At 36.7% G+C, this 25145-nt stretch overlaps 1 protein-coding gene and 1 non-coding gene across 5 annotated transcripts in view; one reads left to right on the forward strand and one right to left on the reverse strand.

The window, feature by feature from the left end:
• Positions 1–25145, forward strand: part of MAPK10 (mitogen-activated protein kinase 10) — a 334813-nt gene that overhangs the window by 92972 nt on the left and 216696 nt on the right. The window lies entirely within an intron of this gene.
• Positions 20299–20401, reverse strand: LOC129501902 (U6 spliceosomal RNA). Its single transcript, XR_008662843.1, has one exon. It is a non-coding gene; the product is annotated as a U6 spliceosomal RNA (small nuclear RNA).

A 25145-nucleotide genomic window follows, 5' to 3' on the forward strand; every position in this document is an offset into this window, starting at 1 on the left:
TTGACAATATTGAAAAAGTCCCTGCTCTAGAAATGTCCATAAACTCTTGGGGAACACAAACAAGAAAACAGAAAATGATAATTAAGTATGATAAATATTGTTATGAGTAGTATGGAGTGCCCTGGAAGGGGTAGCAAGGACTTAAGGAGGAACTCACATTCAAGCTGAGTCTTACAAAAAACATAAAGCAGGTCCATTGAGATTATGGGACTAGCATTTTGGGTAGATGGAACAGCATAGATAAAGGCTTTGATAAAAATGAGAACACAGAGAACCACAAATGGTCCAAGTGACTGTGTGTGGAACTGAGAAGGTATTAGCCATGAATCTAAAGAGATACACTGGGTTAGATCATGAAGGACCTTCCATGTCATCTCAGAAAACTTTGAATTTATCCAGCAAAAAGAGGGAGCAAATTGATAAGATTATCAGAGAGAAGGGTTGCTATAAGATTTGTGTTTTGCATCTAATCACTCTGGCTGCATTGCAGGGAAAGGAATAGAGTAGAAGCAAGATTAGAGATAGCTTAAGACAAAGATAACATTGATTAATGTGTATGGAACCAATTACAAGGACAAAATTTTCATCAGTATTCATTTTATTATAAAATTATTTAAATGTCTACAAAATCCTATATTTATGCTTATAGTTTTTACATTACCATAAAACAGATTTACAAATGCCAGATTAAAAAATAATAAAATTTAAGCGAATATTAAATTAAAATAGTAGGTGGTGTGATTTCACTGAAAATAAAACCCTAATGTTAAGTTTTAACATAGAATTTTTATTTTTATTTTATTTTTATTTATTTATTTTTAAAGATTTTATTTATTCATTCATTCAGAGAGAGCAAAGAGAGAGGCAGAGACACAGGTGGAGGGAGAAGCAGGCTCCATGCTGGAAGCCCGATGTGGGACTGGATCCTGGGTCTCCAGGATCACACCCCAGGCTGCAGGCGGTGCTAAACTGCTGCGCCACCGGGGCTGCCCCTAACATAGAATTTTAAAAAAATTTTTATGTTTCACTTGTTTACTTGATTCTGAGTATGACGTACCATTATTTGAGTCATCATTGTAATTACTGGTTCATTTTTCCTCTTTTAGAAAAAAATTAATTTTTAAAAAATATTTTATTTACTCGTGAGAGACACAGGGCAAGAGGCAGAGATATACACAGAGGGAGAAGCAGACTCCCCATGGGGAGTCTGATGCAGGACTCTATCTCAGGACCCCTGGGATCCTGACCTGATCAAAGGCAGAGGCTCAACCACTAAGCCACCCAGGTGCCCCAGCAAATTAATTTTAAATGACCAATCTCTTATTTTGATGACCCAAAATGTAATAGTGTACCACAAAATATAATACTAAAAAGCTAAAAATACTATTTAATAAAATATTCTCTATTACATATTTTTACTGTTACCAACTTATCACAAGTTGATACATATAAATAAGTCATCTGTGCAAAATATTAGCTTATAACAAATATGTGATGATAGCTGAGCCCAGGTTATTTTGTGTTTGATGTTTACTATATTGCTGTGGGTGCTTTGATGTCTCCAATATTTCCTCCTCCTCTCTCTTCTTTTGGACAATTAGGAAGCTTGGGTTGGTACTGCAAGCAGTGATGCCTTTTGTTGACCTGAATTAATCATTTGTATGTCAGTTCAAGTTTCTCACTCACTCTGGATAATTAAAAAAACAGTATTTTAACCCCTGTTGCTTTTTTTTTTTTGTGGTGTAAAAATAAAAGTCTCAATTTATTAAATTACAAAAACTAAAACCTTAGCCTATAAATGTTGCTTTCACTTACAAAATATGTGGATAATATAAAAGCTTGGTCACTTTTTAATGGGTAAAAAACTTAATATAGATATGATGACATCTGATTGTTTTAGTATGATTTTAGAAACAAACCAAGCTCATTCATTCAACAAATATTTATTGAAAGCCCATCCTGCTCCAGGGACTGTGCCGTGATAAGAAAGAGCAGATACTGAAGCTAGAGATGCTTATAACACATCCAAAGTTAAATACCATATGTTAGTCAGTGGATCTTAAAGTATTGTACCCTGACCAGCAAGTAGCATCTGCATCACCCAAGAATTTGTTAGAAATGCAGTATCTCCAAACACTGGGTGGCTCAGTGGTTGAGTTTCTGCCTTTAGCTCAGGTTGTGATCCCAGAGTCCTGGGATTGAGTCCTACATCAGGCTCCCCACAGGGAGGCTGCTTCTCCCTCTGCCTATATCTCTGCCTGTTTCTCTGTGTCGCTCATGAATGAATAAATAAAATCTTAAAAAAAAGAAAGAAAAAAAAAGAAAAGAAAATGCAATTTCCCAGGCCTCACTCCAGGCCTGTGCATCAGAACCTATGAGGGTGGGGGAGCCCAGCAATCTATTTAACAAGTCCTCTGGGGGATTCTGAAGCCTGCTGAACTGTGGGAGCCACTGCTTTTGAGGCTGACAGATTGATCTCTTCCAATACTAAGAATACAAAAAGTTGGGGCAGTCCGGGTGTCTCAGTGGTTTAGAGCCACCTTCAGCCCAGGGTGTGATCCTGGAGACCCAGGATCGAGTCCCACATTGGGCCTACTTCTCCCTCTGCCTGTGTCTCTGCCTCTGTCTCTCTGTGTCTTTCATGAATAAATAAATAAAATCTTAAATAAAAGGTCAATTTTTCTTGAGGCAGATAGCCTATGAATAGAATTTACAGAAAATATTTTAAGGAAAAATTTGCAAAAGTGCACGTTCAGGGTCACCAGATGTCTGAGATACAAGAAACTCGGACCTACCAACATTAAAGAAAAACATGATTAAAAACCATTAAAAACTTTACCTTGTTGAGAATTCGACTGCTCTCGTTCTTTCTTAGAGTGGGCTAGGTCCCTTATTTTAACCAAGTCTGTGATAGGAGATTCCTTGTGTCATTTACATAGCTGATAAGCAAAGGGAATTATATTTACATACCAGTTCTGTGTTCACCAGTCAATATTGCTTTTGTAATTTTTCTCATTTTTAAATCTCATCTAGTGCAAAATTCTTAGTTCTGTTTGGTTCCATTTTATCTGAAGGATAAAGCCTTCCTTCATGTCCCAGCCTTACAAAAAGTCTCCATCTCTTTGTTCAGGACTAAGTGTCCAGTGCAAGGCCACCCATAGTTGGCTCTTTTTACCTCTTTGGTGCTTCTAAAGAGGGGAGGCCTCCCCCTTCCTTCTTTTTTTAGCAGCCACTGCTGCAGTTTATCTTCTCTCCAAAAATCCAGTCTGAACTAATCTTCAACAGAAGGAGAGAAAAAGAGTTTGAATTGGAACCAAATCTTTCTGTTTGCATTTCTACTAGATTCTTTAAGGCTTTGTGGCAGTTACTGTGTTGAGCAGGGGAAGGAAAAAATATCCTTTGAGTTATTAAAAGAGAAGAGATGAAGGGAGAAATGCCGAGAATATATATTTACTAATGTGAAGGTATATACTGATGCCAGAAGATACAATACTAAAATATAAGTTGTATCATACTTTTATAAAACTGTATTTTCTATTTCTTTGATACTATAGAGACTAGACAGTCAATACATATAGGAGTCAGAGTTAATTTCTAAAATAATTTACTTGATAAATATTCTTTGTGTACTTAGTATGTGCCACCAACTGTTGCAGATGTTGGGAGATGGCAGTGAGCCATAGGGAAAAAAAAATCTCCGCCCTCATGAAGGTTAGAGTATAATGAAGGAAATTGACAAAAAACAAAATAGATAAAATATAGAGCAAACTAGTTGGTGAAAAATTCTGTGAGAAAAATAAAGCAGAGAAGGAAATTAGGGAGAATGGAGGAGAAGACAGATTTAAGTAAGGATGGTTAAGGAGGGCCTTACCTGAAAAGGAGAGCACAGACATGTGGAGATGAGGGAGTCAAACAGATACCTGAGGAATTGTGCTCCAGGCAGAGGGAACAGCCAGTGCAAAGGCCCTGAGGCCTAGGAAAAGAGGGGGGCCAAAGTAGTAGGTCACATCCATGGTCCTAATGAATCAGTGGCTTTTGCTTTTCATTCTTTGGAATTTCACATTTCAGACACTGCAGCTTTCATAATCAGAAAATCTATTTGGATCTTTTTTGTATCTTCTACCTTCCCCATTGTATATATAGCTTCTCTATATCCTCGAGCACATTTATAACATTCATAAAATCTACTTTAAGTTTGTTGTCTGCTAATTGGAACCTTTCTGCCATTCCTGGGTCTGTTTCTATTGACTGATTTTTGTTTTCCCCTCTTGCTTAGAGTCATATTTTTCTGCTGCTTTGCATATCTGGCAACTTTTTACTGAATATAGGATATTTTGAACATTTTCTTTAATTATGTAGACATGAAAGTCAGGGGAATATGGCTCTTGGGCTTTGTTCTAGTGTATAATTAATCTACTTTGGATCATGATGACTTTTCCAAATCTTGCTTTTATGCTTTATTTTGATGGGTCCACTGCAGCCTTTAATCTAAGGCTGATTTAGCTGTGCAGGTGATAGTCCTCTTAGGTCTCTACCCAAATTTCAGAGGTTACCAATTTTTTCCACTCTGGCTGATGACAAGACAAGCCATTCGCAGCCTGTCTTGAGCTCTGAGAATTGTTCCAGGAAGTTCTTCCCATAGCCATGTAGGGTATTAACCCAGATGTGTGCTGATTAGTACTCAGCAGAACCTCAAGGGGTTTTCCCTTCAGATTTCAGGAGCTCTTTCTCTATTCTTTCTGGTCCTGTGCCCAGGGATTCTAGCTCACTCAGCTTCCCTGAACTCATCTCCTCACTTGTGTGAGACTGGGAGACTGTTGAGCTTTCTTAGGCTTCTCCTTTCCTGTGGCTTTAAAGCTGCCTCCAGGCAATAACTTGGAGAAAATGTAGAGATCACTTCATTTTTCCCCCCATCTCATGGGTCACGATCTTGCTTTGGCAATTGTTCAGTGACAGAAAATACTCATCTTCATGTATAAATCTTTCTTCTTCTCTGGCTCCTTCTTTTTAACAGCAGGAAGACAATTCTCTTGGCTGTTAGTCCCTCATGGAGAGAAACAGAAGTCCTAGTATGACTTCTGATTGCCAAACACATGGACTATTAAATCCTCTCAGAACTTAACCTACTTATATTTATACGTGAACTCTGGCCTACCTGTAAAAACCTATGTACAACTGAAGCATAAGTTCTGGCCATGTGTTTTGGATTGTATTATCTCAAATTAAACCTGGTGGTAAGGATTTAATGCAGAGAAGTTCATTTGGGAGATGATCCCAGGGAACACAAATGGAAGAGTGGAGAACTCAGAGAGGCAAGAGGAAAAAACACTAAAGGGTGTGTTGTCAACTCACCAGATATAGCAAAGGGCTCAATCCTGCAGAGAAACTCAGGGAGGTAGAACAAAGTTAGCCTACCTCAGAGCTATCACAATTAAGTGAGACAGCTTGGGTATATATCTCTACTCCTCATCCATCATTTATTGAGAGCTGCTTCTATAGGTGTTGACTCTCTGCACTTCTGAGTCTGTTCTGTATGTAGGTTGAGCAGTTCCCTGTGGCCAGAGGAAAGCCTTCAGGCAGAGAACTTCAGGTGTTCACAGTAAGCAACCTTCATAATGTAGAGGTGAGAACAGGGGGATATAAGCGGGGTACTAGTAATGTTACTAACACCAGACAGAAGATGTGGATTAAACTCACTCTAAAGGAGAAGCGCTATGTGCTCTTCTTTCAACCCAGCAGTTGAAATAGACCTGACTTAATAGATACAGGCTTATATCAATCTTCTCTTCCTTTCCTAATAATCAGAAAAGTTTTTCTAAGGTTTTATTTCTCAAAATAGTGAATACCTAACTCACAAAGAATGAATAATTCTGTGTATTTCATATTTCTGTATATCTGTACATTTGACCCTTTAGGTAAAGATATTTTGGCACGTTAATTCTTTTATAGAAATATATCTATCCTTTTTATTGCCTTTTTCTTTTTTTTTTTTAAATTTTTTATTTATTTATTTATTTATGACAGTCACAGAGAGCGAGAGAGAGGCAGAGACACAGGCAGAGGGAGAAGCAGGCTCCATGCACCGGGAGCCCGACGCGGGATTCGATCCCGGGTCTCCAGGATCGCGCCCTGGGCCAAAGACCGGCGCCAAACCACTGCGCCACCCAGGGATCCCGCCTTTTTCTTTTTTTTTAATTTTTTTAAATTTATTTATGATAGTCATCACAGAGAGAGAGAGAGAGAGAGAGAGAGGCAGAGGCAGAGGGAGAAGCAGGCTCCAAGCAGGGAGCCTGACGTGGGATTCGATCCTGGGTCTCCAGGATTGCGCCCTGGGCCAAAGGCAGTTGCTAAACCACTGCACCACCCAGGGATCCCTGCCTTTTTCTTTCTTTTTTTTTTTTTAATTTTTTTTAAATCTTTTTTTAAAATTTTTATTTATTTATGATAGTCACAGAGAGAGAGAGGCAGAGACACAGGCAGAGGGAGAAGCAGGCTCCATGCACCGGGAGCCCGACGTGGGATTCGATCCCGGGTCTCCAGGATCGCGCCCTGGGCCAAAGGCAGGCGCCAAACTGCTGCGCCACCCAGGGATCCCTGCCTTTTTCTTTTTTAAAGAAGGCTCCACACACAGCATGGAGCCCAATACAGGACTTGAACTCAAAATCCTGAGATTAAGACTTGAGCCGAGATCAAGAGTCAGACACTATCAGTTGAGCCACCCTGTTGCCCCAATTGCCTTTTTAAATAGAATACATGCAGTACATTTTAAATTTTGCTGAAGACTCAGTAATTTTATTTAATGTAGTGTACTGAAACCATAGACACAGTTGCATTTGTAGATTTGGAAAAAAGGAAATTTAGGATAGATGGGCAGCTTGGTAGTGGCTTTCTTGACAAAGCATTTCATGCACTTATTTTTATACATTTGTACCTTTCTCATAAAAGAAAGGGTGTAATGTGATAGCCCAGGCAGGGAAACAATAGTGAATCAGGCAAAAACAGTTACGAGATCACAGACCACCATAGCCTTCTCTAAAGCAGGTTTATTCCCCCTGCTGTCCCCCAAATCATCTCCTTTGCTGAAACTGTTTCTGCCCTTTGACTTGTTGGAGCTATTAAAAAACATTTATTATTTCTGCATCACAAATACAGTTGATCCCAGGAATCTCCTCATTCACTTACTCAAATGGTTTTTTCTCCCATGTGTCACTGACAGAATGAAACGAGGATTATGCTTTAACATTTTATGATTTTGTGCCAGAGATGTGAAGGGAAGGATTTATTTTCCTAAATAGTCACTGAGGTTGATATCATCTTACACTTCTTGGATATTACTCAGTTGCACACATTTCTGCACATCCCTCTTAACTTTTTTGTTAGAGTACTGAACAACAGTTAAAAAAATAACTTGAGGTTTAATAATTAGAGATTGAAAAATTTTCAAGGTTCCTGATTAATTGGCCAACTCTGTTATAATACTCTTCAGAATCAGCAACACTGTAAAATCTGAGAAAAACATATCTTTCTCCATGGATTCAATTAGTGAAATAATACTGTGGTTCAGAAGGTTCAAGAAAAGGTCTGATGACTCTTAATTACAGAGAACAAAAGAGAAGATGAGGAAGGGGGGATGAGTGAAATAGATGAAAGGGGATCAAGAGTACACTTAGCTTGATGAGCACTGAGAAATATACGGAGTTGTTAAGTCACTATATTGTAACCTGAAACGAATATAACACTGTATGTTAATTATACTGGAATTAAAATTAAAAAAGAAAAGTCCTGATGTAATGTTTGTCTTTCCTGAAAGAAGCATGATTGCCCGAAGTTTTCTTTCACTATATGTACAAAAAAATGTATAAAACTAACAAGAAGGAAGCTATATGGCCATCCATATATTTATTTACATTTCACTCCCAAATATCTAATTTCATAAGAATTTATAGCATTGGCTCTTCCAAAATGAGTTTGTTTTTCCTTTTCCTGCCTTAACCTAAGGTTATTTAGTTCCTTAGGGTCCTTTCAGTTTGGAGGTTGGCAAGTGCCAGTGACAATATAAAATTATTTAGAATGGTAGCTGGTACTTAGAAATGAATTACCTGAAAATCTAAAAATTTATGCTGAAATGTTATGATTTACATTTTTTTAATCATCCCAGCATTTAGCCTTCCAGTGCCATGTCTCAGTTGGAAATGCCAAAGTTAAATGCATCTCTTAAAAAAAAAATGTGTATAGCTCAGTTGACTGCTTCTGCTCAAATAAATCCTGATACTTTTCTGTAATCATTGGGCCAGTGATAAGGTGTGCTTGGATTTCACTTAAAACCATTCATCAGAACATCGCTGCCCCAGGGTTGGCCAGTGTGGTGTGTAGCATGGCTACCTAGAATTGGCCTAGAATTGACTGACTCAGGACCCATAAAGCATTTCAACAGCTGCTTGTTTCAAATACTGATTTCACACAGGTAAGTCTTGCTAGATTGAACGCTGTAAGGGGGAGGTTGTGGTTTGGTTTTTTTTTTTTTGGGGTTTTTTTTTTTTTTTGGCTTATTACACCCCCGGTTCCTAATGTGGTGCTGAAATATCAATATATATTCTGTGAACAAATGACTCTAGTCCCATTTTTTTTTCTGATGTATTTTTCTCTCATGCATAGTGACATCTGACCCAGTTCAGATGCCTGGTCTCTGACTTCACTGTGATTAGGCCTTGAGTGGCTTTCCCTATGTTTGCACTTACGATGCTATGCTGCAGTCGTTCCATTTATGATTTTCATTCACCACCAGACTGAATGTTCCTTGTGAGTGGTCACACTGCCTTATATATTCCTGCATCATCAAAGCCTACAATAGTTACATAGTGTCCGGTAGACTTTTTGCAAGCTAGTCTTTTAACATTTTTAAGAAACATGCAAGTGTCTCTTCCTTTTACACATTTACTTTTCACTAAAGGAAGATGAATCTAAGTCCAAAGTTAAGCTTTGATGAAAAAACAAAGGAACAAGGCCAACTTTATAAAGCCCTCAGATCTGATGTAGTGTTTGATTGTTTTGATAATTGAGTGATAGTTTAAAAGCATATGAAATTTTAGACTATAATTTTAATATTGAAAAGTATGCAATTTTTCACATTATAGAGAATGCAGAATTTAGGTTATTAAGGCAACAAATGCAGAATTTAAAACCTTACATTTTGTACAGTTAGACATTGGTGATCGTCTAGTCCAATGCCTTATTTTACACATGCTGAAGCTGAGGGCCAGAGCTGGAGTTGGGACACCTGGATGGCAGTCTAGTTCTTCCAGTTGTTCCCTCACCCCACCAGTCTTCCATACCTAACTCACCTTCCTTAATCTGTGTGATCATGTCTCCAGTGGTAGCCTAAGAAGCTATATATATCCTACCTCTTCATTCTTTTGTGTTTCCTTATATTAGATTTTCTTTTCTATATACTTAGAAGGCAACAATCCAATTCAGTGAGTTCCATTTTTATCACAAGAATGCGAACAATGCAGACACAGTAGATCCAATTTTTAGAAAAATTCAAAATACAGCTTGATTCTGAATATCACCAACAAACATTATTGAAGACAATCCTTAACTTGGGTGATGACCCTTTAAAAAGTCACGGGGGCAGCCCGGGTGGCTCAGTGGTTTAGTGCCACCTTCAGGCCAGGGCCTGATCCTGGAGACCCGGGATCGAGTCCCACATCGGGCTCCCTGCATGGAGCCTGCTTCTCCCTCTGCCTGTGTCTCTACCTCTCTCTCTCTCTCTCTGTGTCTCTCATGAATAAATACATAAAATCTTTAAAAAAGTAAAAAATAAAAAAATAAAAAAGTTTCTTTCTTTCTTTCTTTTTTCTTTCTTTCTTTCTTCTTCTTTCTTCTTCTTTCTCTTTCTTTCTTTCATTGGATTTCAATTTGCCAACATATAGCATATCACCCAGTGCTCATCCCGTCAAGTGCCCCCCTTAGTTCCCGTCACCCAGTCACCCCAACCCCCACCCACCTCCCCTTCCACTACCCCTTGTTCGTTTTCCAGAGTTAGGAATCTCTCATGTTCTGTCACCCTCACTGATATTTCCCACTCATTTTCTCCCCTTTCCCCTTTATTCCCTTTTCTATTTTTGTATTCCCCAAATGAATGAAACCATATAATGTTTGTCCTTCTCCGATTGACTTACTTCACTCAGCATAATACCCTCAAGTTCCAACCACGTCACAGCAAATGGTGGGTATTTGTCATTTCGGATGGCTGAGTAATATTCCATTGTATACATAGACCCCGTCTTCTTTATCCATTCATCTTTCGATGGACACCGAGGCTCCTTCCACATTGGCTGCTGCTATAGACACTGGGGTGCAGGTGTCCTGGCATTTTACTGCATCTGTATCTTTGGGGTAAATCCCCCAGCACTGCAATTGCTAGGTGGTAGGGAAGTTCTATTTTTAACTCTTTGAGGAACCTCCACACAGTTTTCCAGAGTGGCTGCACCAGTTCACATTCCCACCAACAGTGTAAGAGGGTTCCCTTTTCTCCGCATCCTCTCCAACATTTGTGGTTTCCTGCCTTGTTAATTTTCCCCATTCTCACTGGTGTGAGGTGGTATCTCATTGTGGTTTTGATTTGGATTTCCCTGATGGCAAGTGATGCAGAGCATTTTCTCATGTGCGTGTTGGCCATGTCTACTTCTTCCTCTGTGAAATTTCTATTCATGTCTTCTGCCCATTTCATGATTGAATTGTTTGTTTCTTTGCTGTTGAGTTTAATAAGTTCTTTATAGATCTTGGATACTAGCCCTTTCTCTGATATGTCATTTGCAAATATCTTCTCCCATTCTGTAGGTTGTCTGTTAGTTTTGTTGACTGTATCCTTTGCTGTGCAAAAGCTTCTTATCTTGATGAAGTCCCAATAGTTCATTTTTGCTTTTGCTTCCCTTGCCTTCATAGATATATCTTGCAAGAATTTGCTGTGGCCAAGTTCAAAAAGGGTGTTGCCTGTGTTCTCCTCTAGGATTTTGATGGATTCTTGTCTCACATTTAGATCTTTCCTCCATTTTGAGTTTATCCTTGTGTATGGTATAAGAGAGTGGTCTAGTTTCATTCTTTTGCACGTGGCTGTCCAATTTTCCCAGCACCATTTATTGAAGAGACTGTCTTTTGTCTAGTGGATTATCTTTCCTGCTTTGTCAAATATTGGTTGACCATAGAGTTGAGGGCCCATTTCTGGATTCTCTGTTCTGTTCCATTGATCTATGTGTCTGTTTTTGTGCCAGTACCACACTGTCTTGATGACCACAGCTTTGTAGTACAACCTGAAATCTGGCATTGTGATGCCCCCAGATATGGTTTTCTTTTTCAATATTCCCCTGGTTATTCGGGGTCTTTTCTGATTCCACGCAAATCTTAAGATGATTTGTTCCAACTCTCTGAAGAAAGTCCATGTTATTTTGATAGGGATTGCATTAAATGTATAAATTGCCCTTGGTAGCATTGACATTTTCACAATATTAATTCTTCCAATCATTGAGCATGGAGTATTTTTCAATTTCTTTGTGTCTTCCTCAATTTCTTTCATTAGTGGTCTGTAGGTTTTAGGGTATAGATCCTTTACCTCTTTGGTTAGGTTTATTCCTAGGTATCTTATACTTTTGGGTGCAATTGTAAACAGGATTGACTCTTTAATTTCTTTTTCTTCAGTCTCATTGTTAGTGTATAGAAATGCCACTGACTTCTGGGCATTGATTTTGTATCCTGCCACACTGCTGATTTGAGTTCTAGCAATCTTGTGGTGGAGTCTTTGGGTTTCTATGTACAGTATCATGTCATCTGCAAAGAGAGAGAACTTGGCTTCTTCTTTGCCAATTTGAATCCCTTTTATTTGTTTTTGTTGCCTGATTGCTGAGGCTAGGACTTCTAGTACTATGTTGAATAGCAGTGGTGAGAGTGGACATGCCTATCATGTTCCTGATCTTAGGGGAAAGGCAAAAGTCACCCTTTAAAAAAAGATTTAGTTAGATTTGTGTGTTAGTGTATAATTTATGGATTAATGGGAGTAATTTTAATGTAAACATTTGAACAGTGAAAAGTGAATTATGCCTGGATTATTTAGGGACAATAAAAATACCTTGACTCTCTTGAGCTTTTTTAGAACACCTGTTGTTTAGAAACAGAATAAACCATTACTCACAACTCCTTTTTAAAATAGGTTTTAACAAAATTTTATTATAGTATTACCAGAAATATAATTAATTTACTGATTGTAAAGCAAGACCATTATGGTTTTCTTTTTTTTAATTTTAAGTTTTTATTTTAACTCTAGTTAGCATGTAGTGTTATATTAGTTTCAGGTGTATAATATACTGATTCAGTATTTTAAAACAGGTGACGAATATTCTTAAAAGTACCATACAGAAGAGGGCAAGAATATATTTAGATTGCATGAAGAGTTTATGTGGCCCATTTTTGGTAACAGAGCAAAAACGAAGAGCAAAAAGCAACAATTTGTAGATAAGAGATTTTGATAGAAATAGTTTAAAATTGGGATCCCTGGGTGGCGCAGTGGTTTAGCACCTGCCTTTGGCCCAGGGCGCGATCCTGGAGACCCGGATCGAATCCCATGTCGGGCTCTCGGTGCATGGAGCCTGCTTCTCCCTCTGCCTGTGTCTCTGCCTCTCTCTCTCTCTCTCTCTCTGTGACTATCATAAATAAAAAAAAAAGAAATAGTTTAAAATTAATAGATACTTAGAAAATTAAACACTAGGATCACCTCTAATGCAATTGCAGTTTCTATGTGACAATGACAAGCAGAGGCAACATTTTAAAAAGTTTTTGTTGATTGACTGTAAAGGGAGAATACTGGATTTATTGGTTTATAACCTTAGAAAATGGTTTTTGGTATTTTAAGCTTTTCTTGAGGATCTTTCCTTGCCCGGCTGGTAAAGTGCTCCTCCTTTGTCCTACTATTACACTTGGGCAAATCATACTATTTTCTTCATTGAATTCCAATGGTGTGTTTACACTCTGGTCTTTCCTGAATGCAACTGAAGTTCTCGGAAGGCAGATATGATTCTCTATTTCTGTTAACAGTGCATTCTACCAAACAGGCTGTAACTCGCTCTCTATCCCTCAATTTCCAAATCCTGTATGTTCAGCCTTGAAATTTCCTTTTCATTAGTCTTTACTGGCATCGAGAAGTATCATCCACAAACCAAAAGGGTTACTCTGCCTAAGGCTACTCTTAGGTGGGGACCTGGAAGTAGAGCAGGCTATAGAGATGAGGACCTCTTCCCCATCCCATCCTGCATGCACCTAAGGAGCTCCACACTGCCCTGGTTCAGCACAGCCTTGAGAGTAAGAGCAAGAACTCTGGAGCCAGGCTGCCTGGAGTTGAGCCTTTGCTGTGCCATTTATTAGCCCTGCCACTTATTAGCTGTGCGACCTTGGACAAGTTTTTTCACTTCTGTCTGCCTCAGTTTCCTCATCTCTAAAATGTGGCTAATAATAGGCTACTTCACGTGGCTGCTATGAGAATGAAATTACATAAGTTATATATGTAAAGTGCTTACAATAGTGCCTGGCACAGAGTAGACCCTTCAAGTGTTAGCTACAATAGTTATTATTCTTCATTACTAGTCAGTAATACTGCCCCTTTAGGTAGTGGTGGGAGAGAGTAATAACAGAATCTCTGTAGGAGTATGGATGGAGTAGGAACACTTCCCCAAAGCCCTTGTTGAGAGCCACTGCTCTAGGCTGGAAAGCCAATGCTGCCTCAAGCACTGGACAAGCCAGCTTTAGGTCCAACATGTGGAAGGAATCCAGTTATGATTTACTGCTGTCCAGAGCAAGGGATACAAACTGACAACTGACAGTGATTTGATTGTTAGCTCATACAGTTCTTTATAAGTAGATGTAACTACACAGATGTTAGGCTTCTATGAAATTCATGCATGAACTAACACTGAACTTATGATTGCTTTCTTCAAATAAGTAAATCCCCAATCTCTAAGTGAGGAACTGGAAAGAAATCTCAGAAGGGCTTTTAGAAGATGCAGATTTTTTTTCTGAAGAATATCCTTTAAGAGAAGATTCTGTGATTCCATTAAAAATAGCCTCTCGCTGGTTTTCTCTAATGCATTCATTCCTAACTTCCGACTTAACTATCTACAAAAACAGAGGGAAACACACAAAGTTCCCACATCCGGAACAAAAACAAGGACTGCCAATCTATTTTTGCTAGATTCCAAGGGAATTTCCATTGCAAGACCATGGAAACTAGACTGAGAAAAGCAATGGATAATATGCAAGGCAAGAAAGAAAGAGCGAAAAACTATCTCCTCTGAAAGTTACGAATGAAGGCCTTTTGTTCCTTTGTTATTTCATACCCTTGCCAGAAATAAAGATCTATCAACTCAAAAACTGATTCGCTATCCTCCTACTGTATATATCCTATATTTTTGGGCAGTCAAATGCTATTATTTACCTGTTACCAGTATATCGTTTCTATATTACACAGAGGCTGACTCTATGTAGAGACTGAATCAATGAGGAAAATAGCAAGAATAATACAGGTGGTGAATATTTATTTTAATATGCCCTAAGCTTCTGCTGCAGCCAGACTGCTATTCAAAAGACATTTCACTTTAGGTGTTAGTTTGTTTAAGCCTCACAATAACCTATGAAGGCAGGTAGTATTACTATTGTCCTATTTACTATTATCTAGGTAAGGGAAAAGAGACACAGAGTACTGTGGAAGACAAACTTGAGAAGTATTTGCAAAACAGGGGGAAAGGACAGTGAAATTATAATAGCGCAGCTGATAGGTACGGAAACCAGGGAACAAAACTCTAAGTAAGTATGGAATAGAAATCATTCAAAGAAGCACATGAGAAGAATTGAGGTGAAAGCAAAAACCTTCCTGAGGCAGTGAATGGCCTGAGTTTACACAACTCTGCTTAGGAAGAAGAGGCGTCCAAGCAAAGTCGCCAAGAGGTAGTCTTTCTAGATTCAGGTTCTTTCTCTACCACAAGTTGGGTGACCTTGGGTGAATTACTTAATTTTCCTAAACCTCTGTTTCTTCATTTGTAAAATGGGAGTAACCATGATAGTATGTTCTTCATATGGTTTTTTTTATAAGGATTTAAGTGAGTCTTACATGTAAAGTAGTACATAAAACTGTGACACATAGTACATCCAATAAGTGATAGCTGTTTTTGTTGTTATGATGATGATGATGATGATGATTATTATTATTAAATGGGTAAAAAGAAAGGGGAGGAAAATTCATGGTCAAGTAATTGAGGAGGTTCTAATTAATTAAGATTGTTTATGGTATGTTTTCTCATTGCCTTTAATATGCTTACCTAAATTGTAAAGCCTCAAGTAGGGAATTCTCAGATTTATTTAACCACAAAATCTCCTTGCTTTTTATTGTTTCTCATTGAATATAAATAATGTCTCGTGGGCATGATGTACTACAGTTCGCAGTCTAGGAATGTTCTTCATTTCACACACGTTGTACAGAAGAATAGAAAAACAGGCACGACAATGTCTTCGTTCTTTGATGACCTGCAGTGCAAACAACTAACCATCAAAGAAAGTGCTTTTAGCTTTACAAAACATCATGAATACACTTCTTTTTCCATTGTACAAAACCACATATCTAGGCACTCAAACCTTATGATCACTCAATCTTGTCAATGTCATCAGCTTTAACCTTGAAAGGTTTTCAACATTTTTATAGAATGTTGTAAAAAAAATGAGTTAAAATTGGCATAGATCCAGCTTTCTGTGAGATTTATTTTACCATATTATAATTCCTTCAAAGTATTTGTAGTTCATTGCCTATTGTGTCATAGGAACACTATTCACTTGTGTGATGGCATTACATTTCTCTAGTGCTCCTTATTTTGGTTTCAGAGTAATAACATAAAAAACACATTATTCAGAAGTTTTGTTTTATTTATTTTCCCTCTAGCCCTGACGGTAGATTATATTAATCAGTTTTTGTTGTATTTAATGTTTCTGTGTCAGATAGTGTATCCTACATGGCTTTCCACAACTGGGCACGGGTTTATTCAAAGAGAAGTTAACGAGCTTCTGTAGGAATTATTCCCACTATATTCCATTACAACTAAGCTGAGTTGGGGAGATATAATTAGAAATAAAATCTCTTAGGATCTCAGTGAATCCTTCCCATGTAGAAAAGAATGAAACAGTTTTATTATTGTGTAAAGATTGATCAGACTGAGATGCACTTCACATGCAATCTGCTGACAAGATTGCAATGAAAGAAATCTCTCCCTTAGCTAGGTAGGCAGATACAGTTCATTACATTTATGCTAATTGTCTTTATTGAAAGAAAAAAATAAAAATTTTTTGTATCTTTTTTCCTTAAAGTATAATTGATTTCTAACATTATATTAGTTTCAGGTGTACAACATAATGATTCATATTTATATACATTGTGAAATGATCACCACAATAAGTCTAGTTACCACTTGGCACCATACAGAGTTATGTTTTTTTTTCTTATGTTGAGAATGTTCAAGATCTGCTCCCTTAGCAAATCCCAAATATGCAGTACAATATTATTGACTATAGTCACCATGCTGTACATTACATCCCAATAACATTTATTGTATTACTGGAAGTTTTCATCTCAACTTGTATCTTTATGCCAAGCAGGAAGTAGCATCATGAAGCCAAGTACATAGTTTTAAATTCCCCAGAGCTGGGGAAAGGAATGCCATCCACCCTCCTAGAAGTTCATACATCAAGGAAATTGCTCTGAGGCCTCTGAGAAATGCATTCCTGGGATGCAGAACCAGTATGAGGTATATTAATCTTTTAAAAAGATTTATATACATCTTAAAAAGAGAAAGCATTTAGAATTTCAAGTTTTCTAAGGTAAATGCTAAAGGGACAGGGAGGAGTACTCTTCCTTTTTGGCACTAGGGAAAAATTAAGTTAATTAATTTTTTTTAGAACTGTATTTACCCTTGCAATTTCCCATTTTTGCTACTACTTTATAGTTACACTATGGTTTTTTTTTTTAAATTGTCTCCATTTCTGTGTTGTCTCCTTCTTCTGAGCAGTTTGCAGTTGTGTAAATATCCAGCAAGTCCATAGTAAAATACAAAATCAAGTAATTATCAGAATTACAATAGGATGAATTTAAAAAATTAATACAATATTCACCTTGAAGGAATATTTTTTGAGGGAATATCTTTAACTACATCACACTAATGATACGATTCTTCATTAGATTTTTGATTCTTGATTAGCAGCGCATAACATTTTCTTGGTATCTTACATTCACAAACTCTAGTGGAGACTTTTTGCTTGTGCTTTCAAATGAGTATTTCAGCATTATTTTGTAGTTTCTTATGAAATCTTATCCAATCCAAGCCTGTAATCTAATAATATAAATTTTTAATTAAGAATTTTTCTTATTATCCCCAATGAATTTCTCCTAAGTAACATTGCATTTACATGGTAATCTAGGCCCTTCAGTAATTATTCCATTTTCCCAAGTAATTTTTCCTACATCCAAAACACAAAGATACCCATGGCTGTTCTCTAGTATTAAAGTCTTATTATAAGACACCCATTGAAGGATACAGATTGGACTTAAAGTGTTTAAGGTACAATGTATTGTCTTGAGAACAAATATAAACTGGGCCTTTTTTTTTTTTGCATTGGTCTAATCAATAATTGTATTGTCCATTATATCTCCATGAATAACAGGCCTCTACCTTTGTTTGCTTTCCATCCTGGTCCTGGAGAGAACTTGCATGATAGGCAGTTGAGATATGGTGAAATAACTGTGAGCCTTTCCTCAGGGAGCCTACATTCCAATAGGATTTCCTTTCACTTAACTCATTGTCTCAAACACCAACTCAAGAAACTTCATTCCTTTTCAAAGCGTAATCTGAGCACAGTGTTTTCAGAAGAAGACTCAGGGATGCTTCTCCTCACAGACTTTGGATCAGGGCACACACACAGGATGTTTGTGGTTGGCCACAAATAAGAGAGCCCAACATTTACAAACTTGAGCAGCAAGGCAATTTGGTGGAAGGGCATATGATGGTGCACAGAGCAGCAGGAGCACTGGAGTTAGGGGGACCTGGGGAGATGGCTAGCAAAAAAGAGTTAGGCAGCTGATAGCGCAACCTGATTTCCATGGGGAGAATTTGGCTGGAGTGCTGGTGCTGGGAACTTTTTGTTTGCTTGATTCTGCTGATGCATTTTCAGAAGTCAAAATTTCAGTCACAAGTATCTGATCAACTAGAGCCATCTTCCAGTAATGTCAGCTCCATTATAGCAAGAGACTAAAGGGAGAGAAAGAGTTATCCCTCTTTGCTTTCTAGAGTGGGAGATGTCATTCTGCTTATTTTGATACTTCTGTCAAATGGTGCTCACTTTATGAATACATCATTCTAAGTGCTTTGCATATATTAATTCATTTATTCTTACAGAAACTCTAAGTGGCAGATATTATTTTTTCCATTTGTACAGTAAAGAAACTGGGCATAAGAAATTAATTAATTTAATTTTTATTTTTTAGATTTAGTTTGCCCCAATCACACAGTAAGTGGTAGAGACAAAATCTGAAGCTAGACACTCAGGTTTCAGAATGAGTGGTCTTCTCAGTATTGCTCAGCCTTACCAAAGACAAGTGATCAGAGGTCTTACTATAAAGAAAAGGAAAAAAAAAAAGAAAGACAGAAAAAGAGAAAATAACCAATCAAATCAACAATCAAATGTTTGGTTTATTTGGTGATAAAATATAGTTTCTAAATGTAGCTTCTATTTTTCTCTATACTTTATGTATTATAAATTTGTGTTTTTTAAAAAATTTTGTATTTTTTAAACATGTAATTTTGATGTAATGTTAGAGTTATAGGAGATTTACAAAGACAGTACAGTTCCCATGTGTAGTTTTACTCAGCTTCCCTATAGTTAACACTTTACATAGCCACACAAAGAAATTAACAGTGATCCATCACTATTAACAAACCACAGACTTTAACCAATTTCCTGTTTTTCCACTAAGGTCCTTTTTCTGTTCCAAGGTCCACTCCAGGATCCTATATTGTATTTACTTACCATGCATGTTTCTTTACCTCCAATCTGTTCCAGTTCCTCATAACTTTGATACTTTGAATGAATAATGGTCAAGTGTTCTGTTGAACATTCTTCAATTCAGGCTTGTCTGATGTTTTCTTATGATTAAGGTTATGGATTTGGAGGAAGAATATCGTTCTAGTGCATTCTATCAGGGAAGTTATATAATATCAATATGTCATATTATTAGGATTTTAACATTTATTATTTAGTTACGGTGGCTCTGTTTTATTTTTATTTTTTTATTTTTTTCTGTTTTATTTTTTAATCATGATTTTTTTCTTTACTTTTAAAAATATTGCTGAGTTAACATTTCCAATATTTAGTAGATTTTATTTATTTTTTATTGCAACTTTTCTTATATTGCAAAACCTCTAACTCCTATGGATTCCTAGACCACATATAACTAACTCACTCTTGCTCTTCAGTAACTAAGTTCTTGTGATTTAGAACATAATCTGTTCCTTAAACCACATATAACTAAGTGCTCCATCTGATGTGTAATAAGCTAAGTGAAAGATGAGCAGTCCACTATGTCCATGTTTTAGAGTAAACTGTATAGCCAAAGGCAATCCTTATTCTGATACAAAATGTAGTACTACACTACGGAGTTAGTGAATTATAGTCAATTCTATTTAATGAGTATCCAGGCTCATTTCTTTTGCTGTTCTTAAAAGTCCTTCAGGCCAATTTGCCTCTTGGCTTAGGTTTTATGATACAATGTACAGCTCATTTAAAACAATTCTCCATACATAAAATTGTACATCTGTCTTTTGATATGTGTAAAATGTGCTGAAATAGTAGTGTAGACAAATTCTTGTTAAGGAAAACCATTTTGCAGTTGTCCCTGTGTAATCCCATGATCTTTTGTAATTTGTACGTTTTGCTTATAACTGAAGTATGTATTTAAAAACCATTATGATCTTACGCTTTTGTATTTCATATATGTACACACAAAACTATATATATATATATACTTAATATAATTTATTATTTTTATTTGAACTCTTTCTTCCTTATACCAGAGAGCCAATCTGTAATCTCTTTTAATTTTTTTTGCAACTTTAGGAGTACTATTACATGTTGTTTGTGTGTGTTTGTTTTTTTTCTTTAAAATAAATAGTAGCATCTGCTCTAGGCCTCCAACAGAGAGTGGACAAAATTTTTTTTTTTAAAAACATAGAATGCTTCCTAAATTTGCGTGTCATTCTTGTGCAGGGGCCATGCTAATCTTCTCTGTGTTGTTCCAATTTCAGTATATGTGCTGCCTAAGCAAGCATGACAGTGAAAATTTTTAATGTTTGGTAGGCCATTTGTTTAAATTTAAGTGGGTGATAGTGAAGATGTGGCTAAGAATAGGAAAAGAATAAAAGTACATATTCATGATAAGTCAGTGTTTAGGATGCTTCAGTTCTAGCAATGCTCTTATATTTATCAACTTGGAGCATGGTGATCCTGGTTATTTAATACACCATTCTAGTGTATTTTGCTTTTGCAAAAAGAACTTAGCATTTAAAACAGTTGCCCTCTGCTTAGACATCTAGTCACTTAATCATTACTTAATATCTCAATCCTTAGGCACCTTAAAGAGCATCTTAGTAGTCTTACTACAAAATTTAAGTTTGTTATATGATTGCCTTAAAACAACTTTATTAGTTTTTCACTGCTAAGGGCTAGTATGGAATCCTAGAACCCTGGCTTTTGATCTTAACAATAATATATGAGAAATCATAAGAATTAAACCACTTCCCCCTCTCCCCCCAGCTTACTTTCCAGGATATGTCATAAATGATATATCCACAAACCAGTTTTTCCTTTTATTTTATTTTATTTTTTGTTTGTTTTCAGGTGAGTGTGGGGAAATGGGAGAAACCATTTGGCAATGGGAGCGGGATATGAAATTAAATATTTCCATAGATCCATCAGGTTTCTGGACAGATTAAAGAATCTTTACTCACAGACAGCATGCATTAGTGGTGTGCTGGAGCTGGCATGCACCAGCTTGCAGGAACCAGTTATTAAATTCTAAAGAGTTTTGTCACCCAGTTATTAAACATAGCCATTATTAAAAACTGAATTAAAGAAACTTACGATTAAATACTTTTAAAGCAAAAGGTAAAAAAAAATAAAGCAAAAGGTAATAAAAACTCAAGACTCATCATTTTCTAATTTTCAAATTATGCCTTAGTATTGGTACTCGAAGTTATTTGTATCGGTAATCTTTGAAATACAATGATTTGCCACTGCCCACCTATTCCCAATTCTGTGTACAGAGACTTCATGTTAGTAGCCTTGAAAGGTTATGATTAACATATGAGTATGTATTCTCTTAAAGAAAATAAAATTAAACATAGAGACCCTGTGATTTAAAATCACTATTCCCCTATCATTACCGACATTCTGTTAGTCAAACACACTATTCTCCTATTCACTTCAAGGTGTTTGAAGTGATACACATGGGAACATGTGGGTTCCCTCCTGAGAATCTTAAAACATTGAAATTTAGGTGTAAGACATCATGCCCCAAGTATTATATTCTTATTTGTACTGGATGTTCACCCTTACAGTTTCATCTACACCCCTAACAAAACTCTGCATAGGTCGCTCTTGTGAACTTGGATGTTCCTTTTACTTTGGTCATTAACAGTGTCACTAAAAAATATATTTTCTTAGTTCACCTTTTTAAGCTTTGGAATGAAAGCTATCCGATTTGATAATGTTAAGAGAATATAATAGCCATAAAATCATTCTCACAGTGAAAAAAAAAAAAATACAAAAAATACAAAAAAATAGCCATAAAATCATTCTCACAGTGAAAAAAAAAAAAATACAAAAAATACAAAAAAATACAGTTTGCTGCTGTATTCCCATTGCTTGGAATCCTTTCCCCTTCACTGTACACTTGGATATTTTTTCCCATCAGAGTTTACATTTTATTCTTTCAGAAAAATCTTGTCTGATTATCCTATCCAGAATAGTCCACCCTGTCCTGCCTATTCCCTGACCTGAAACATCATTTGCCATTCCTTCATATGGCCTTATTTTCCTTAGAGCATTTATTATTCATTGAAAGTATATGGTTTATTTGTTTATATGTTTACTGTCTTTCCCTCTTGCTAAACTATAAACTCCCCAAGGGAAGGACTCTTCTATTACCTTTTTATTTCTGGGGTTTTTCTTTTCTTGTCTTTTTTTTTCTGGGGTTTTTCAGTGCCTAAAAGAGGGCCAGGCACACAGTAGATGACTCATATATTTTTGTGTAAAAATGATTTAATATTTGAATAGACAATATCAATGAAAGCTATCTAATTTAAAATAGAGGTTGAGAGATAGTAAAATTTGAATATGAGATAAAATTAAATTAGAGTACTACCACTTAACAAAAAAAGAGGCTTTAAGATTCTAAGATAAGCTATTGCAAAGAACACTTTTTTGGGGAGGATAAGTGTCATTTATAAAAGATAAAGATATTTAACTTTGGCTGCATTTTCTGAGGGATGGAATTTGGGAGTAGATTATGTCAAAATTCTAGTTAGAGATGGGTTTTGCATATTACATTAATTATTCTGTACTCATCTGTGGAAATAATCCTTCTTAAGCAACATAATTTACATGAATGAGGGAGAGGGTTTTATTTTAAGGAACAGCAGCATATTCAGATTTTTTCGTGGCAGTCCTCCAGCTACAGAAGCTAGCTGTCAAAAACTACTTTCTTTCCCAGAAGGCTTTTGTAAGGTGGAAGCTGAGGCTGCAGTTCTATTCCAAGCCAAACTTTGTACAATATGAGCAAATAAAATGCAAAAGAACATTTTCAGTGACTTTGATGAGGGTGGCTATTTCTAATATTTAAGAGTCCAGTCAAATTTATTGCTGCTTTTAAAAAACTGTGATCAGGAATGGATAGATTATCTGTTATCCATTAAGAACTGAAGTGTAGGGATCCCTGGGTGGCACAGCAGTTTAGCGCCTGCCTTTGGCCCAGGGCGCGATCCTGGAGACCCGGGATCGAATCCCATGTCGGGCTCCCGGTGCATGGAGCCTGCTTCTCCCTCTGCCTATGTCTCTGCCTCTCTCTCTCTCTCTCTCTCTCTGTGTCACTATCATAAATAAGTTAAAAAAAAAGAACTGAAATGTAAGATTCATAAACTGAGGAGTAAAGGGTAACAAGGATATTGCTTAAAGGGAGTGATGTGGAGGTTGGCAAATATTTGGGAGAAAGCACATTTATTTATTTCATTCATTTATTGCACATATAGTTTTAAGCACTAATTATGTGTTAGGCATTGTTTTTGGTCCTAGGAATATACATAAGAGAATACTTTCTAGCTTTAAACAGCCTAATAGGGTAATAAAATAAGTAAGCAGGTTATTGCAACACAATGAGGTAAGTGGTAGGATGAGAATGTTCAAGGCTTTCTAAGAGCCCATGAAAAAGACAACAGCCCAGATTTATGATGTTTGTGAAGTTGATCACATAACCATGATTTACCTCATGGTTTAAAAAGTCTCTGACTTGTATGTAAATAATGAATTGAAGCACACAATGATGTGCTAACAAATGTTTAAAAACTGGCTCTTCAGAGGAACAAAACTCTCAGATTTGTGGCATTTGCCCATTTCTGTGGTGTAAATATATCCACTTTGCTGATTTTAAAGCTACTAAGCCGGCAGACATAGTATATTTGAAGTTACAAGAGAAAGAGACTAGATAACAGAGGAAGGCTCCTGAAAAATGAGATAAAGGTAGGTTCAAGATGAAAGGAGGGTGAATAGATCCTCCACTAACCAAAGGGAATAAGAATAAGGGTGTGGATCTAGATGCATTTTTTGTGGTTTATGGGTCCACCCTGACCCATAATTACAATTATGCAGAGTTACAATTTGCAGAAATAATTTGAAAATTTTCTATCTACTGGTTTGATGGGGACTACTAAGTTATCCTCTGGTATTAATTTTATTTTTATTCTTATTAATAATAGAATCTCCCTTGTAATGGTCTCTTTTGCAGCTAATGCAGTTCTGTGACTATGTTTGAGTCCATGGGATATGAATGGGATGATGTGTATATTTTTTAGGAAAGGTGCAGCAAGTGGCTTACTTTGGATTACCCTTTCTCCTTCCACCTGATTGGGAAATGACTAAAACGGCATCCAGTCTTGGATACAGAGATGAATACCATATATTTTCATCATGTGAGGGCATGAACCAAGCTGTCTTTTTGGAATGCTGGCTATCCTTCTGAGCAGAGCCTAGTCTGCTTGCCTATCTGCCTTTGCACATTATGTCAGAAGAAAATAAGCATTTATCTTATTTAAGTACTGGATTTTTGAATCTCTTTGTTATAGCAGTTTAGACTGTCCCCTAACTAGTACAGTTTCTGTATTCTCTGTGAATGAGGAGATAAAATTATTTTTGAAGAATTTAGAGTTCATTGGGAAGGACATACAGTTTGAAAGGAGTGAAGTTAGTTTGAAATAGCTAGGGGATGGGGGATAGGACAATAGACAATAGTTACTTGGAAAACATAGAAACATTGCTTGGTAATCTTGAGGAATAGAAGACCATTGATCATGGAAAAAGGAAACGATATAAATATGAATTAACTAAATAAACTCAACAAAACAGGGGAAAGCCCTAGCAAACAATTTTAATGTAGGCCATGCAGTTTCTATCAGAAATGTTCACATTTCTCAGACATATATTTAAAAATCATTTAATGATAGTAAAGGTTACAAGTATATTTTCAATGTTATATACTTTAGTTTTTTAGAAAGAGAGAGAGAAAGAATGCAGGGTGGGAAGGTCAGGGGGAAAGGGAGAAAGGGAATCTTAAGCAAGCTGCACGCCCAGCATGGAGCCTGATGTGGGGCTCGATCTCACAACCCTGAGATTATGACCTGAGCTGAAATCAAGAGTCCTATCCTTAACTGTCTGAGCCACTTAGGCACCCCTCAATGTTACGTACTTATTTAAATGCTCTACGTATATAGCTTACAGGCTTGCTTGACTTTGAAGACTAG

The sequence above is a fragment of the Nyctereutes procyonoides genome, unplaced genomic scaffold, assembly GCF_905146905.1.
Source record: "Nyctereutes procyonoides isolate TBG_1078 unplaced genomic scaffold, NYPRO_anot_genome, whole genome shotgun sequence".
NCBI lineage: Eukaryota > Metazoa > Chordata > Mammalia > Carnivora > Canidae > Nyctereutes > Nyctereutes procyonoides.